General features: G+C 35.5%; 1 pseudogene; it reads left to right on the top strand.

The window, feature by feature from the left end:
• LOC121316828 overlaps window positions 1–14009 on the top strand; it is a 42159-nt pseudogene extending 28150 nt beyond the window's left edge.
• The last annotated feature ends 275 nt before the right edge of the window (window positions 14010–14284 follow it).

The following is a 14284-nucleotide window of genomic DNA, read 5'->3' as shown; positions in this document are numbered from 1 at the left end:
TATGCGTTTACTGACCATAATAATTTGCTAGAAATGGAATTGGCTGATAGCAATCGTTGGTTAATAACATGTTTCTTTTCAAATTTATATTTGTTAATATAATGTGTTTTTAGGGGGTAGGGGGATAGAAGTTGGGTAAATAGTAGTGTAAATCTGTGTTGGAACTGGTGTGGTATACTCTGCTTGGTGTGTGATTTATGCAGTAGAGTGACCATTGAAAACCCCTTGTTTGTGACTGAAGCTACAGAGACTGAGAAAGGAGATGCAGGCTGACCATCAGCGTAGCCTGCGAGAGCTGCAGGACAACAGCCGCTGTGTCCGAGAAGACTGTGTCCACCAAGTGGAGCTTGAGAGGTTAAAGGTCAAACAGCTGGAAGAGGACAGGCACCGCCTGCAACAGCAGGTTGGTGATGATGGCACTGCATTGCCTCCGCACTGGGTCAATATGTGAAAGTCCATGAGGTGAACTATTGACTCTGGGGTTAGGACAGCATCAGATAACATTTGTGAGGGGGTGGGTTATGACTTTGGGTTGTTTTCAATGGATTAATTATCAGTGATTTCAGTACTTGAGTTTTTATTTTAAATATGGCAATTGATCAATCAAAGGCTTTGTTTGACAAAGTTAATAGTATTGAACTTAAAGGGGCATTTTATTGAAAAGTAGCCTTCAGTCAGGAATCTTCAATGTAAGTTTAGAGTAATTTTATGTCAAACCATCCATTTAAAAAAACACATAGAATGGGAAAGAAAAGCATATGACGGTCATTATGCAAAATAAAATTCTATTATGATTTTAATAGGTACACCATTTCACCAAATATACCACTGTATTGCTGTTTTAAAAACAGTTCAAATATCATCTTAATTTATATGGACATTAGTAAAATTATAATATTTACCCACACACACACACACACACACACACACACACACACACACACACACACACACACACACACACACACACACACACACACACACACACCTTTTGTATTTATCCCATGCCAGGGATCAGACGAGTCTCTTCACATCAATATTTAATTATATCCTTCTGCTTTCGTCATTTGCAAGCATTAACTTTTCATTGATCAGCTGACAGTTCTACTAAAACATGCTTTGGAGTAGATTTTTTATTTTTTATTTTTTTTAATAAGAAGATATGGAAACTTATGTTAACACCTGGTTTACATGCACATTAAACTTGTAACCCTGTTGTAAAACAATGACCTGGATGTGCGCTGTAGGTTTGACAGACATGATCTAAATTGAAAGATGTTTTAGAGTTTTTGTTTTTCCAGATCTTGATATTTAAAATCTTCAGATCATTAATGTAGAGAAGGTATTTCTTGTAAGGACCGATTTTTTTTTTTTTTTCTGAAGTGGCCAAGTGGTTCAGATTAGTGACTGTACTGTTAGATGTTAAATTTGCTTTTCGAATTGCATTCCAGCCTTAGAATCGTCTGAGAAAGTAAATAAGGCAAACACAAATTTACACAAGGTTCATATCCAAGGTTGTTTGGTGTCTGTTCTCTGGTTCATCAGTGAATGATTCTTTGACCGTAGTGTGGGAATTTCAAAATTGTCACAGCCCATAGTATAAAATTTGCACTGAGAAAATGCATTAGTAAGATTTTTTTCTTTCTTTATGACTAACATACTTATGTTTTTTGTTTGGGTTTTTTTACACTAAGGTAAGAGTAAGTGCTATGTTATGCTCCTGTATTGTAGATGTTTCATGTTCCTGTCTTTTTTTTCAGCAATGTCCATATTGAATAATTAAGTTCTAAGGTTGCTAGCATTTAACTCTTACTTGCAGGAATTAACCCTTTTAAATTGTTAATGCATTTTCCGTCAAATAATAAATCATTATCCATTTCCTTGACTAGATAATACAGAAGAAAGGCCACGTGTTTACAATACACTTACTAATGTATCCTTAATGGATACCATATTAAAATTCTGTGGTGTTGTTTTTCTTATATTTTCTTATTTATATATCTGAATTAGTGCGCAGTATAAATCGCTTTTGTCAAGGCTTGAGAGTTAAATAATGCACTGCGCTGAGGAAAACTAGAGGCAAGATGCTTTATATCATTACTCCTTGTGTCAGGAACATGTAAACAAAGACCTGTTTCTTCCATTTGCTAACCAGAGCCCAATCTATCTGTACTCTCAATGATGGACTTTGTGCACTCGCCCTGTGCCCTATATTCCCATTTCTTGTTTGCAAGATTTTTGCAGCATCTGCTTAATGTCAGATAATAGCCTGAAAAACCTTTCTAATGGGTATGCCAGTGTATGGCAGTGGTCACATTAAGCTGTTTCCTATAAAAATGTTATAATTTGTGTTTCTTTACCTATCTAGTGTATTTATCTTTCTGTCACTGTATCCAGTGAGATTTACAGCATTGTTTATCCATAGGGGTTGCGAAAAAAATAGCCAAGATATGTAATACTGCTTAGAAATTTGACTGCAGCACTTATTTCTCTAGTGAATAGAACACATATTCATTGGTATACTGGTAACCCTGTTTACTGTATTTAAGTCTGTGAAATTAATTTTAAAATAGTTTAGGGCGGGTGGTGTGGTTGTCATTTTATTGAGCTACTTAATTCCCCCTTTATTTTTATTTATTTAAAATACGCCACATGCTGATTGGGTACTCTAGTAACCTACCACAAGACACTGGGAATTCGATTTTTATAACTTGATGGTTATTTTAAAATGCATTTGCATGTTGTTTGTTTTTCGTCATTGTATAATTTGTATGCTTTTTTTTTTTTCATCTATCTTCAAGATGCAGAATACAACTGCAGGCTGCTAGAGAAGAACTTCCTTCAGTTCAAGGACCAGCAGAGTACCAAACCAGAAGTCCGACTTCAATCTGAAATTAATCTGCTCAATCTGGAAAAAGTAGGAGACCATTTTCTTTGATCCATAGTGTTTGTTTGGTTTTTTTTGGTTTTTTTTTTTAAATCGACAGAAATAATCTTTTCACAAAAAAAAAATGTTTTTCCAACTTGCAGCCCATACCAAGCAAGATAGAATTTAAATAAAACTTATTTTAAGCTTTTTCCAAGCTTTAGTTCAGTCAGACTCCATTGACTTCACATTATAAATAGTTGGTAGTTGTACTGGTACGTTTATGAATGGGAAGTGTAAATGCAACTTTTATATGCAAAGATTGAGCTTTATTAAAGGAAGGAAATTGCAGTTCTTGCCTTATTGTTGGCAATTTTGTAAGATTAAATAATTATTGTGCTCATTTATCCTTTGCCTTGCACCAGTGCAGAATTTGGCTGGTCTACATCTACCTAATAATTTTCTGTCATTTTAAAGGTATGCTAAATATCCATTAGTGATTTAATATAAAAGCAGTCATACCAGGACATTTTTCCACATTCCCAGACTTAATGCAAGACATTTCCAAACAGACCAGGCCAATTGGTTATATTAGTTATTTTATTACTAATATATTTTATTGATTTATTGATTTAGAGTTGATACTGTGTTTTAGATTTAGGTTAGGTGCTAACTTTAGGACTTGGTGGTTGCCCAAGACATCATTTCTAAATACTTTTCTGTAATATGTTGTGTTTTTTTTTTTCATTTTGTGTATTTCAGAAATTGCCTACTTAGTAGAGCGAGATATAAGTCCCATATGTAGATCATATGATTAATGAGAATTGGGTTTTGTGCAGTGATAAGGCTTCAGGGTTTTGTTTAACCCTGTAAACCACTTAGGGTTATAGATTTCCCGTCACCATCATCTCCTCCTATGTGAGGGTTGTGTTGCTGTTGGATGGCTGCTCCAGCAGCTGGCTCCATGGTCAATAGTGTTATTGTCAGTTACTCTTCAAGGAGGACACCATTCCGACTCACTGGAGAGGGCAACCCCCAGCCACCCATGTGGTCTTGAGGCTACAGTTCATTTTTATCCCAGTTTCAATAGGTACAGTGTACCAAGTGCTTGAAGTTCGATGTTTAGAGTTATCAATCTTCCCTGATGGAGGTGCTGTATAAAAACAAAAAACCTGATATGTTTATAATTACTAATATGTGCAAGTTGCAGAATCCCAACAGGGAACAAAAACTGTTTAATTGTTGCTATCGCCCTTTGTTCTTAAAATAGCTGAGGCTGGCTTTTATTAAGAATAATTTATATTTAAATAGACTTTAAAAAGCATTTACTGTAATGTCATTGACAAATTAGAATTTGAAAGAATGAAGATTTTTGGAGGAAAATAATTTATTTTGGATGTCCAAAGTTTAAGACTTGCCTGTGGGTAGACTTCTAGGTAATAAAAAATAAGGTCATATTTTAAGAAAGAAAATGTTCATCTGCCATAATATTTACATGGAGTGACATAACAGCTTGAAACCATATTGTGCTTTAGAACAGATAAACGTTGTCTGAGCCAGACTTTTTGTATATATCATCTTTCTATAACTGTGAACACTGAGATGCTGTTACTACTTTTCATTTATTTGATGTATTTGCTTTTTAAGGTGGAACTGGAAAGAAAGTTGGAATCTTCAACAAAGCTTAAGCTGCATTATAAGCAACAGTGGGGACGAGCGTTGAAGGAACTTGCAAGACTAAAACAGGTATTGTAAACTACAATGTGCATATTATTTTGACCCGAAGCAAAAAAAAAAAAAATAACTTAAAATAATTACAGCACATTTTACCTACCATAACACTTGTTGTCCTCTCTTAATAGGTCTACGTTTTCAAATGAAAGACGCACACATTGTGGTAAGCATGCATTTGTTTTTCAAATGGAATTTTGTTTTTTGTAGCAATTAGTGAAGAAAAAATGTCTGAGCTTTTGTACCTAAATATCAATCCTTTATTTTGCAAGGTACTTCTTCAATTTTAAAGTACTGAACTGTTTAAAAAATATTTTAGAACATTCTTAGGATAAGCTTCTTTGTAAGTAGTCATCTGTTTTAGGTTACACACAAGCACAACAGTGTGTTTTTGTGTAAAGTACATTTTGATGCATATTCCTTGATTTTAACAGGGTGTGGGTATGAGCTGTTTGTATTTAATAGCTGTAGGTGTGTCTTCTAGCAATTTGTCACTTTAAATCCTACTGGAGGACTGGCAACATTTGTGTAGTGAGGATTAAACGCTGAAAGCTCTATCAAAGATTGTTAATAACTGTTAATGACAAAATCCAGCTGGAAAGCCTAAACCTAATGTTTTAGGGAATGTGCCAAAGTCTTTTTTTTTTTTTTTTTTTTTTTAAACAGAGGTGTCCATAACTAAAGGTGAAATATGGTTATAAATCTGTAACATATTTATACAACACATCTCCAGGAGTAGACATGAACGTAACTGTTTTCAGTTCAGCTCCAGAATGGCTTTTTACTGTATAGGAGCTTTTTCTTGTGGAAAATACATTCTGCACCAAAGCATGTGTCCCATTGGTGCATTTTTATTGCCTGCTTTGTACATTCCACTCTCACTCTTTGTGTCTGGTACAGATACATTGAATGGGAACATTAATGCATGTCAGGAATAGTAGTAGTTACTTTGCAAACTTTATTTATTTATTTATTTATTTATTTATTAGCAGATGCCCTTATCCAGGGCAACTTACAATTGTTACAAGTTATCACAGTACAATGTATTGCATTATAAAATACAACATTGCAGCTTATCACATTATAAAATATCACATTACAGAATATCGTAATGGATAAGATCAGTAAAGAAAGCACAATGACAAAATCCAGCTGGAAAGCCTAAACCTAATGTTTTAGGGAATGTGCCAAAGTCAGAGTTTTTTTTTTTTTTTTTTTTTTTTTTAAACAGAGGTGTCCATAACTAAAGGTGAAATATGGTTATAAATCTGTAACATATTTATACAACACATCTCCAGGAGTAGACATGAACGTAACTGTTTTCAGTTCAGCTCCAGAATGGCTTTTTACTGTATAGGAGCTTTTTCTTGTGGAAAATACATTCTGCACCAAAGCATGTGTCCCATTGGTGCATTTTTATTGCCTGCTTTGTACATTCCACTCTCACTCTTTGTGTCTGGTACAGATACATTGAATGGGAACATTAATGCATGTCAGGAATAGTAGTAGTTACTTTGCAAACTTTATTTATTTATTTATTTTTATTTATTTATTAGCAGATGCCCTTATCCAGGGCAACTTACAATTGTTACAAGTTATCACAGTACAATGTATTGCATTATAAAATACAACATTGCAGCTTATCACATTATAAAATATCACATTACAGAATATCGTAATGGATAAGATCAGTAAAGAAAGCACAATAAAATCAATTCAAGTAAGAGCAAAATAAGGCATACAGTAACTTTTATAAGTAAGAGTGAATTTGACTAAGAACAGTTGAACCTTACAGTAACTGCCTGATTATATGAGTAAAGTCCAGTAAGAACACATAGTCAGTACGATAAATGGATGATAATGATTTCAAATAAAAGAGCAATTACAGAAAATGTGAGTACATTTACTTATAAGAGTAACATCAAATACAAGATATGGTAAGTAGTTATAGGTAAGAGTAGTAGTTGAATGCAGCAAGGTATGGAGCAGTTCAGTGCAAGTACAAGCTGATGCAAGAACTGGTACAAATGGCTACCATATAGTCTAGCATGGTCGAGAGTTATAATGTTTACAGATGCTGTCTGATAAAAACAATGGGACCTCATTTGCAATTTTAGTGACACGACCGGATGTACAGTGCTCCCCCTTTATAACGATGTAGTTGGGAGCCATAGTTAAAAGATTGTGCTGTGTGTGTTGCGCCTTATAACAAGAATACTAGTGTTAGTGTAATGGCATTATGGGGCAAATGGGAGCCATGACCGTACCACCTTATAACCAGTTCCACAGTATAAAGGGGGATCACTGTATGTACATATGTCACATGCTTATTCTACTTATTCAAATGTGATGAAGCATACTAAGGATATACAGTAGCACACATCATTGATATAGTATAACAATCTGAGGGTCTAGGGTGGCATTAACTCTTACTTCTGAGTGTGCTTTGTTAATTATGTTTTATTTGTTTATTCTCAATAAGCAGTAGAGTATGAATCTCTACAATCCTGACGGAAGACGTGTTGCTCTGTCCTCATTTTGATTGCCTTACATAGACAAGCCCTAGTTTTAAAAAGCACTTGTAACCTACAATTAACCTTCTGTACTAATAGATCAATGTTTTCATTCTAACAAGAATCAATCCATACCCCAATATACATAGTCAGTCTCTACTAATAAATTCACATTACTCAAAGTCAAAGGTGAAGGACAGATGCAGTAGTTTGATTTAACGCGAATCATTCTTGGTTTCATACAGGATAACCCAAAATGTTTTTTTTTTTTCTTGAGATGCACTTAATAGTTAATTGTCTATCTTTTATTGTTACAGTATTACCTGGAAGAACCCTCCAACCACCACATAACAATAGGAAAATACATCTTCTATTTTATTGTTGAATCATACACAGTAGGATTATTAGTCAGTAACTTACAAAAATACAACCCCCTGGCTTAAACATGCCTAAGTGAAGGGTATCCTGGTCTGTGGTATCTCAAGAATCACCCATGATGGATTGGTCTTTCCTGAGTTTCTGTAAAAAAAAATTAAATGATGTCAGAGTTCTGCAACATTTAAAATCAGTGTTGTGCTGTACATTTGATAGAGATGGCAAAGTCCAGTAATTTTTAATATGCAAGTCTTGTTACAGTATGGACATTCAAGTACTCTAATCTACTGAAAATCTAGGTGGCATACTTATTCACAAGTTCTGACTTGCGATAGTACTTCTATATCCCGAGTCTTTACCGCAAATTATTGAAGTTTTAAAAATTGGTGACCTACTTCTGCATGGTTTTTGTCTTTTAATTTAAGGTTATAGCCTGAGTTTTTTTTTTATAAAAAATTCATGGACAGTATATGATTATATATGCAGATGATACTACAGAAAATAGCCCAAGCTTGCTCATTTCTTATTTATATTCTTTGTGGGTATGTATATTACTAACATACATTTTCTGGTTAAAGCGACACACAACTTTTATGGTTTGTGGCAGGTGCAGAAGGGGATGCAGTACATGAAATCATACATAAACCATAACTTTGTAGAATACCTTTCCAATGAGGACTATAGAGGTTGCTTCACTACATTCTAAACAATGCAGACGTTCCTGGCTAACAGTCATGCTGTCTTGTCAGGCCTGCTTGTAAACCACTAGACATAATTAAACTGATTCATTTGCAGCTAATTTGGCCTTCTATAAGTGTTTTTTTTTTTGTTTTCTCCTGGGTGAAAAGTGTGTCTTGAAATCTTCCAGACCCTCCTGCTGACCTGTTGGTCTTCAGTTCTTTTCAGAAAACTGTATTTGAGTTCAGTCTCTAGTTCTTCCCACAGTTGTGGGAGAGTGTGTTTGTGGTTAATGTTTAGTCTAATGTGTGCATGTTTACAGCTGCCCTCTCAATTTATAGACTGCAATCACTAACAGACACTTATTCATTTAACAGATTGCTATCTTGGTTGTTTCCCCTGTGGGGTTAATGTTCTGTTTTATTGCATTGTACAAGGAAGACTATTTCTCACTTATAAAAATAGGGCTGTCAGTTAAGCCTCAAAATAGCAACAGTATTGATGATTGTACCCCCCACATACATTTCACTTAAGTCCTCTCCCCCCCGACGTGATGATTTTAATAGCATTGCAGTTAAGTAAAAATTTGCGCACAACAATTGAATGCGAGGGGTAAGTACACCTGGGTAGCGTCAGAAGAAAAAAACAAACAAAAAAACACAACAGCATTCGCAGCAAGCCTAAAGCAAGTTTAACATACTACAACGGTGTTAATAAAATATTTATTCTAAACTGATTACAGTACTTTGGAATGTAATCCATATAGACTAGACATGAGTTTATGAACCGTCTTTTTTTTTTTATTCAGTGACAGCTGCAGTGTCACGCTTTGCATCTTGTTAACACTGTACCACTAACCTTCCTTCTAATAATATTAATAATAAATGAATTTACTTACCACAACATTCATTCCTGCTGAAGGTCAAGCTGTTTGTTACTGAATATTGTTAAAAATTCATTATATAACAGTTAATTTTGAAACTCTAAAGAAGTGCATACTATAAACTACATACAATAGTTTTCTTCAGTGTGCATAATTTATTTACAGGCTGTTTGCCAGTAATACAAGCCTGTCATCCTGCTTGGGATTCAAGACTTTTTTTTTTTTTTTTTTAACATCAAATACACACAGGGGGTTGTACTTTCAAAGCATTTTCAAAACTGATTCGCAGATAGGATGGGACCAGCAAATCAGATGCTAGATAACATGAGCAGGAGAAGAAGAGCACGCCCACTGCAGAAATTCTGTAAATAGCAAGGCAGGGCGTTCGGTGCACTTTTCGTTGCTAACATAAATAATGCGATTAACAATGCGCATTACAAAAATGTAATTATTGAAGGGATTATCCAGTATTTATATTGATGAATATAATGAGGAATTTAATCGATCGAAAAATCAATTTCCGATTTAATCATAGCACCCCTAATGCAAAAGAGAAATATAAATGGCCACACCACTGTGTACAGTACATGGGCATTTTGTAGAAGGGTTTAAAAAAAATATATATTTTCAAATACTTTATAAACGCAGACATTCCCTAGAATGTATAACATATTATTAAGCACTGTGAAAGTTTCTAAAGACAACGCTAAATACAAATCCTAAATACCTCCTGTTTCATGTTTTTTCTGAAATAACTGCCAAATTTTGCCTGACAATTTAATGGTCTATATAATTCTTGCTCACGTCATACAGTAATTATATTTCAACAACTGCAATTTGCATTAATAAATGTAACTGATATAACAATAGTTTACAGTTAACATTTCCAGAATGATGCCAAATCTATGGTATAGGCCCACTAAGCTTTTCTTTAGTTGGTCTTTGGCTTCTTTTTGTGTCCCAGAGAGAGCAGGAAAATGCCATGGCTTGCCTGAAGCAGCAGCAGCAGGAGCTTGAGCACATGAGACTTCGGTACCTGGCAACTGAGGAGAAGGATGTTGTTAAAACAGAGAGGCAGGAGCTGCTGGAGATCAGAAATGAACTGAACAGGTACAGTCAATGAAAGGCATTCAGTAAAAAAGTTTATATATGTACAGTAATCCATTGCATATCCGCCATGATCAGTCTCTTCAGCTATGTTTTATTATTGAGGTTCAGAGATTGTAGATCCTACCAAATATTTCATACACTGTGTTGTATGTGCTCCATGTGCTGCCATTGCTGGTAGTGTCAAGTGAGCTGTTCAGTATGTTGATATGTAAATTTTAAATCCTGTTCACCTGCGGGGTGTGTGAACTTCAACTTCCGTCTCGATCTCCTGCCTGTCACTCAACAGCTAATGCACGCAGCCACATAGCAGGCGACTACCCTCTCACAAGCATTGATACCCTGTATCTTTCTAAACAAGGGATTTAGGGGAGCTCCCTAATAAAAGCTGAATCTCAAAACAATAATTGCGTGAATATAGTCATTGTTACAGCTGTCTATAATGGTATTTAAACTCAGATTCATTTATCTGCCTTTACATATCCGCCCTTATTCTGGTCCCACCACAGTCGGATACGTGACGGACTACTCTATGTGTGTGTATTATATACAGTGCTTATGGAAAGTCTACACACCCTAGAACTTTTTTCACATTTTGTTGTGTCAGTGTCATGCATTTAAATGAGGATTTTTTTCCACTTATCTACACACTATACTCCACACTGTTAAGGGGTAAAAATGTATTGAGAAAAAAACTATATATTAAAAATACAAAACTGAAAGATCATAATTGGATAAGTCTCCACCCCTCTGAGTTAATACTTGGTGGAAGCACCTTTTGGCAGCAATTACAGCTGTGAGTCTGTTGGGATAGGTCTCTGCCAACTTTGCACACCTAGATTTGACAATATTTGACTGTTCTTCTTTACAAAACTGTTCAAGCTCTGTCAAGTTCCTTGGGGATCATTGATGGACAGCAATCTTCCAGTCATGCCACAAATTTTCAATTGGATTTAGGTCGGGGCTCTGACTGGGCCACTCAAGAACATTTACCTTTTTTGTTCCTTAACCAAAGCAACATTGGAGTGGCTGTGTGCTTTGGGTCGTTGTCATGCTGAAAGGTGAACTTCTGTCCCTGTTTCAGCTTTCTTGCAGAGGGCAGCAAGTTTTCCTCAAGGACTTCTCTGTACTTTGTTTTCCATTCATTTTCCCTTCTATCCTGACAAATGCCCCAGTCCCTGCCAATGAGAAACATCCCCATAGCATGATGCTGCCACCACCATGCTTCACAGAAGGGATGGTGTTCTTTGGGTGAGGCGCTGTGTTGTGTTTGCAACAAACATAATGCTTTGCGTTTAGGCCACAAAGTTCCATTTTAATTTCATCAGACCACAAAACTTTTTGCCACATGGCTACATAGTGTGAGTGCCTGAGTGTTTTTTTTGCATACTTCAAACGGGATTCAAGGTGGGCTTTCTTGAGTAATGGCTTCCTTTTTGCCACTCTACCATACAGGCCAGATTTGTGGAGTGCTTGGGATATTATTGTCACATGCACCCTTTGACCAGTCGGCCATAAAAGCCTGTAGCTCTTGCAAAGTTGCCATTGGCCTCTTGGTAGCCTCTCCTGATCAGTCTCCTTCTTGCTTGGTCATCCAGTTTGGAGGGACGGCCTGATCTAGGTAGGGTCTTGGTGGTGCCATACACCTTCCGGTTCTTAGTAATCGTCTTGACCGTGCTGCAAGGGATATTCAAAGCCTTTGATGTGTGTGTTGTTTTTGTTTTTTTTGTTTTTAATGTACCCATCCCCAGATCTGTGACTTTCAACTACTTTGTCCCGGAGTTCTTTTGAAAGCACCTGGTGCTCATGGTTGAGTCTGCTTTGAAATGCACTACCCAGCAGAGGGAACCTACAGGAACTGCTGAATTTATCCTGAAATCATGTGAATCACTACAATAACACAGGTGGAGGCCATTTAACTTGATGTGTGATTTTGAAGGTGATTGGTTACACCTGAGCTAATTTAGGATTGCTATTACAAGGGGGGTGGACACTTACCCAACCAAGCTATTTCACTTTTTATTTAATTAATTTTCTACAAATTTCTAGGATATCTTTTTTCACTTGGAAGTTGTGGGACAGGATGTGTAGATACTTTTTTTTATTATTTTTTTTTTTTAATTCCACGCTAAAAGGCAACAAAAGGTGAAAATTTTGAAAGGGTGTGTAGACTTTCTGTAGGCACTGTGCGTGTTTGTGTGTGTGTTTATTTATATATATAGAAACGCACACACACACAGACATTTACAGACGATCCTCGACTTACGACATCGATACGGCATTTACTACACGGCAAGACCCGAGCCATGCGTCATGTGCACAGCTCGGTGTCCGAACCGCTCTACCTGTTGTGGTCACCCTGACTTAGTCATATTTTTTTTTTTTTTTTTTTTTATTTATGCATGTTTCTTTTTTTTTTTTTTTGCCCTTAAAAATGACTGACAAGAGCAATTGACTCAAAACAAGCCTAAACTGTGAACTTTGTCACATGATGAGGGGCTTAACTTCAGGCGATCGTATTTCCTGCTAGGAGTTCCACATACGCACACTGAATACGTCATTGGAAAGCCCTGAGTCTGTACTTTTTCAACAAGCCAGGTAGGTGTCTGAGTAATATGTACGTAATCATCGGGCTGAGTGTAAAGAGTTAAATAAATATTTGCATAAGTACAATATAACGGGTCATTTTTGTAAAACTATTATCTGGCTGAAGAGTCAGGAACGTAACCCCAATTTCTAACATTATGCTTCGACTTACAACGCGACTTTCAGGAACCAATTGTGTCGTAAATGTGAGGACTACCTGTGTGTATGTATATATATATATATATATATATATATATATATATATATATATATATATATATATATATATATATATATATAATATATATATATCTATCTATATATATATATATAGATATAGATATATATATATATTTCCTGAGAGAAAGGCTAAATATTTTTCTGGGATTGATGTTAATATAATAAATGACTTAGAAGTGAAAAGTATTACAATCTTCCTTACAGTGATAAGGCTTTTTAAAAATAAATGAAGGCAGCATGTAATGGTGATTTAGACACCATGACTTTTTGAGCCTGTCCCGAGCCTGTAACTTGCAACATGCAAAGCACCAAGTTTAGTTTAACACCATATGTCAGACTGGTACCAGCCATCATATTTATGTGTTTACCATGCGTGCTAAATTATGTGATCTACTATACTAAGAATAATAACTTTTTATTCTATAACATCAATCATACAGTCCAATAATATTTTGAGAGAGAGAGAGAAAATGTGTTTCAACAGAACTGCCTTCAATTCTTTCTTGGTACAATGCACACATATGATTCATGGAATCCAAAACTGAAGCCACGGTGCTGGACTGGTGAAAGAACAGTTAATAATGAATGATCTACAATCAGTCATTCACTAATATTATACTTAACAAACAATAGGCAGTAATAAAACATTACATTGTATTTGTTCATCACGCAAACGACCGTACCATAATAAAAGCTTATACCTAGTTGTAAACTGTAAGTTTCATAACAAAGAATGCATCAAGCTCACGTTGACCAAACTTCTGGGTGGTAAATTGCTGCTTCTTTGTTTGTCAGGTTAAGGCAGCAGGAAGACAAAAAACAGTCACAGGATGAGAGAGAGACTGCAACAGGGAGAACAGATGGACACCACATCCAGCTTCTGAACGAAACCCTGGATGACTATCTAAGCAGGCTAATAGAGGAAAGGGACACCCTTCTAAGGACAGGGGTGTATACTCACGAAGACCGTATTATCAGTGAGCTGGATAGGCAAATACGCGAAGCTATTGCAACACGAAGCAGCAAATAAATTAATTAAATGTTGTGTTTTTTTGGTTTTTTTTTTTTTTTTTTTTTTCTGATAATTACGGGTTGTGAAGACATCTCTGTAATTGTCCTGCAGCAGTAAATGTTATATATGTATTATACATTGTAATTGAAATTGTGTATATTTAAATAGTGTACATTTTTTAACAAATTTAATAATTTTATTTTAAAATTCTTTTCGTAATTTATAAAATGTGTTTCATATTTTACAACACAAAGTGTGTGTTGTGGTATACACCGTACATATATATATATATA

Source organism: Polyodon spathula, chromosome 1, assembly GCF_017654505.1.
Source record: "Polyodon spathula isolate WHYD16114869_AA chromosome 1, ASM1765450v1, whole genome shotgun sequence".
NCBI lineage: Eukaryota > Metazoa > Chordata > Actinopteri > Acipenseriformes > Polyodontidae > Polyodon > Polyodon spathula.
Note: the sequence above shows the minus strand (reverse complement) of the source record. Positions and strands in the feature narration are given on the sequence as shown.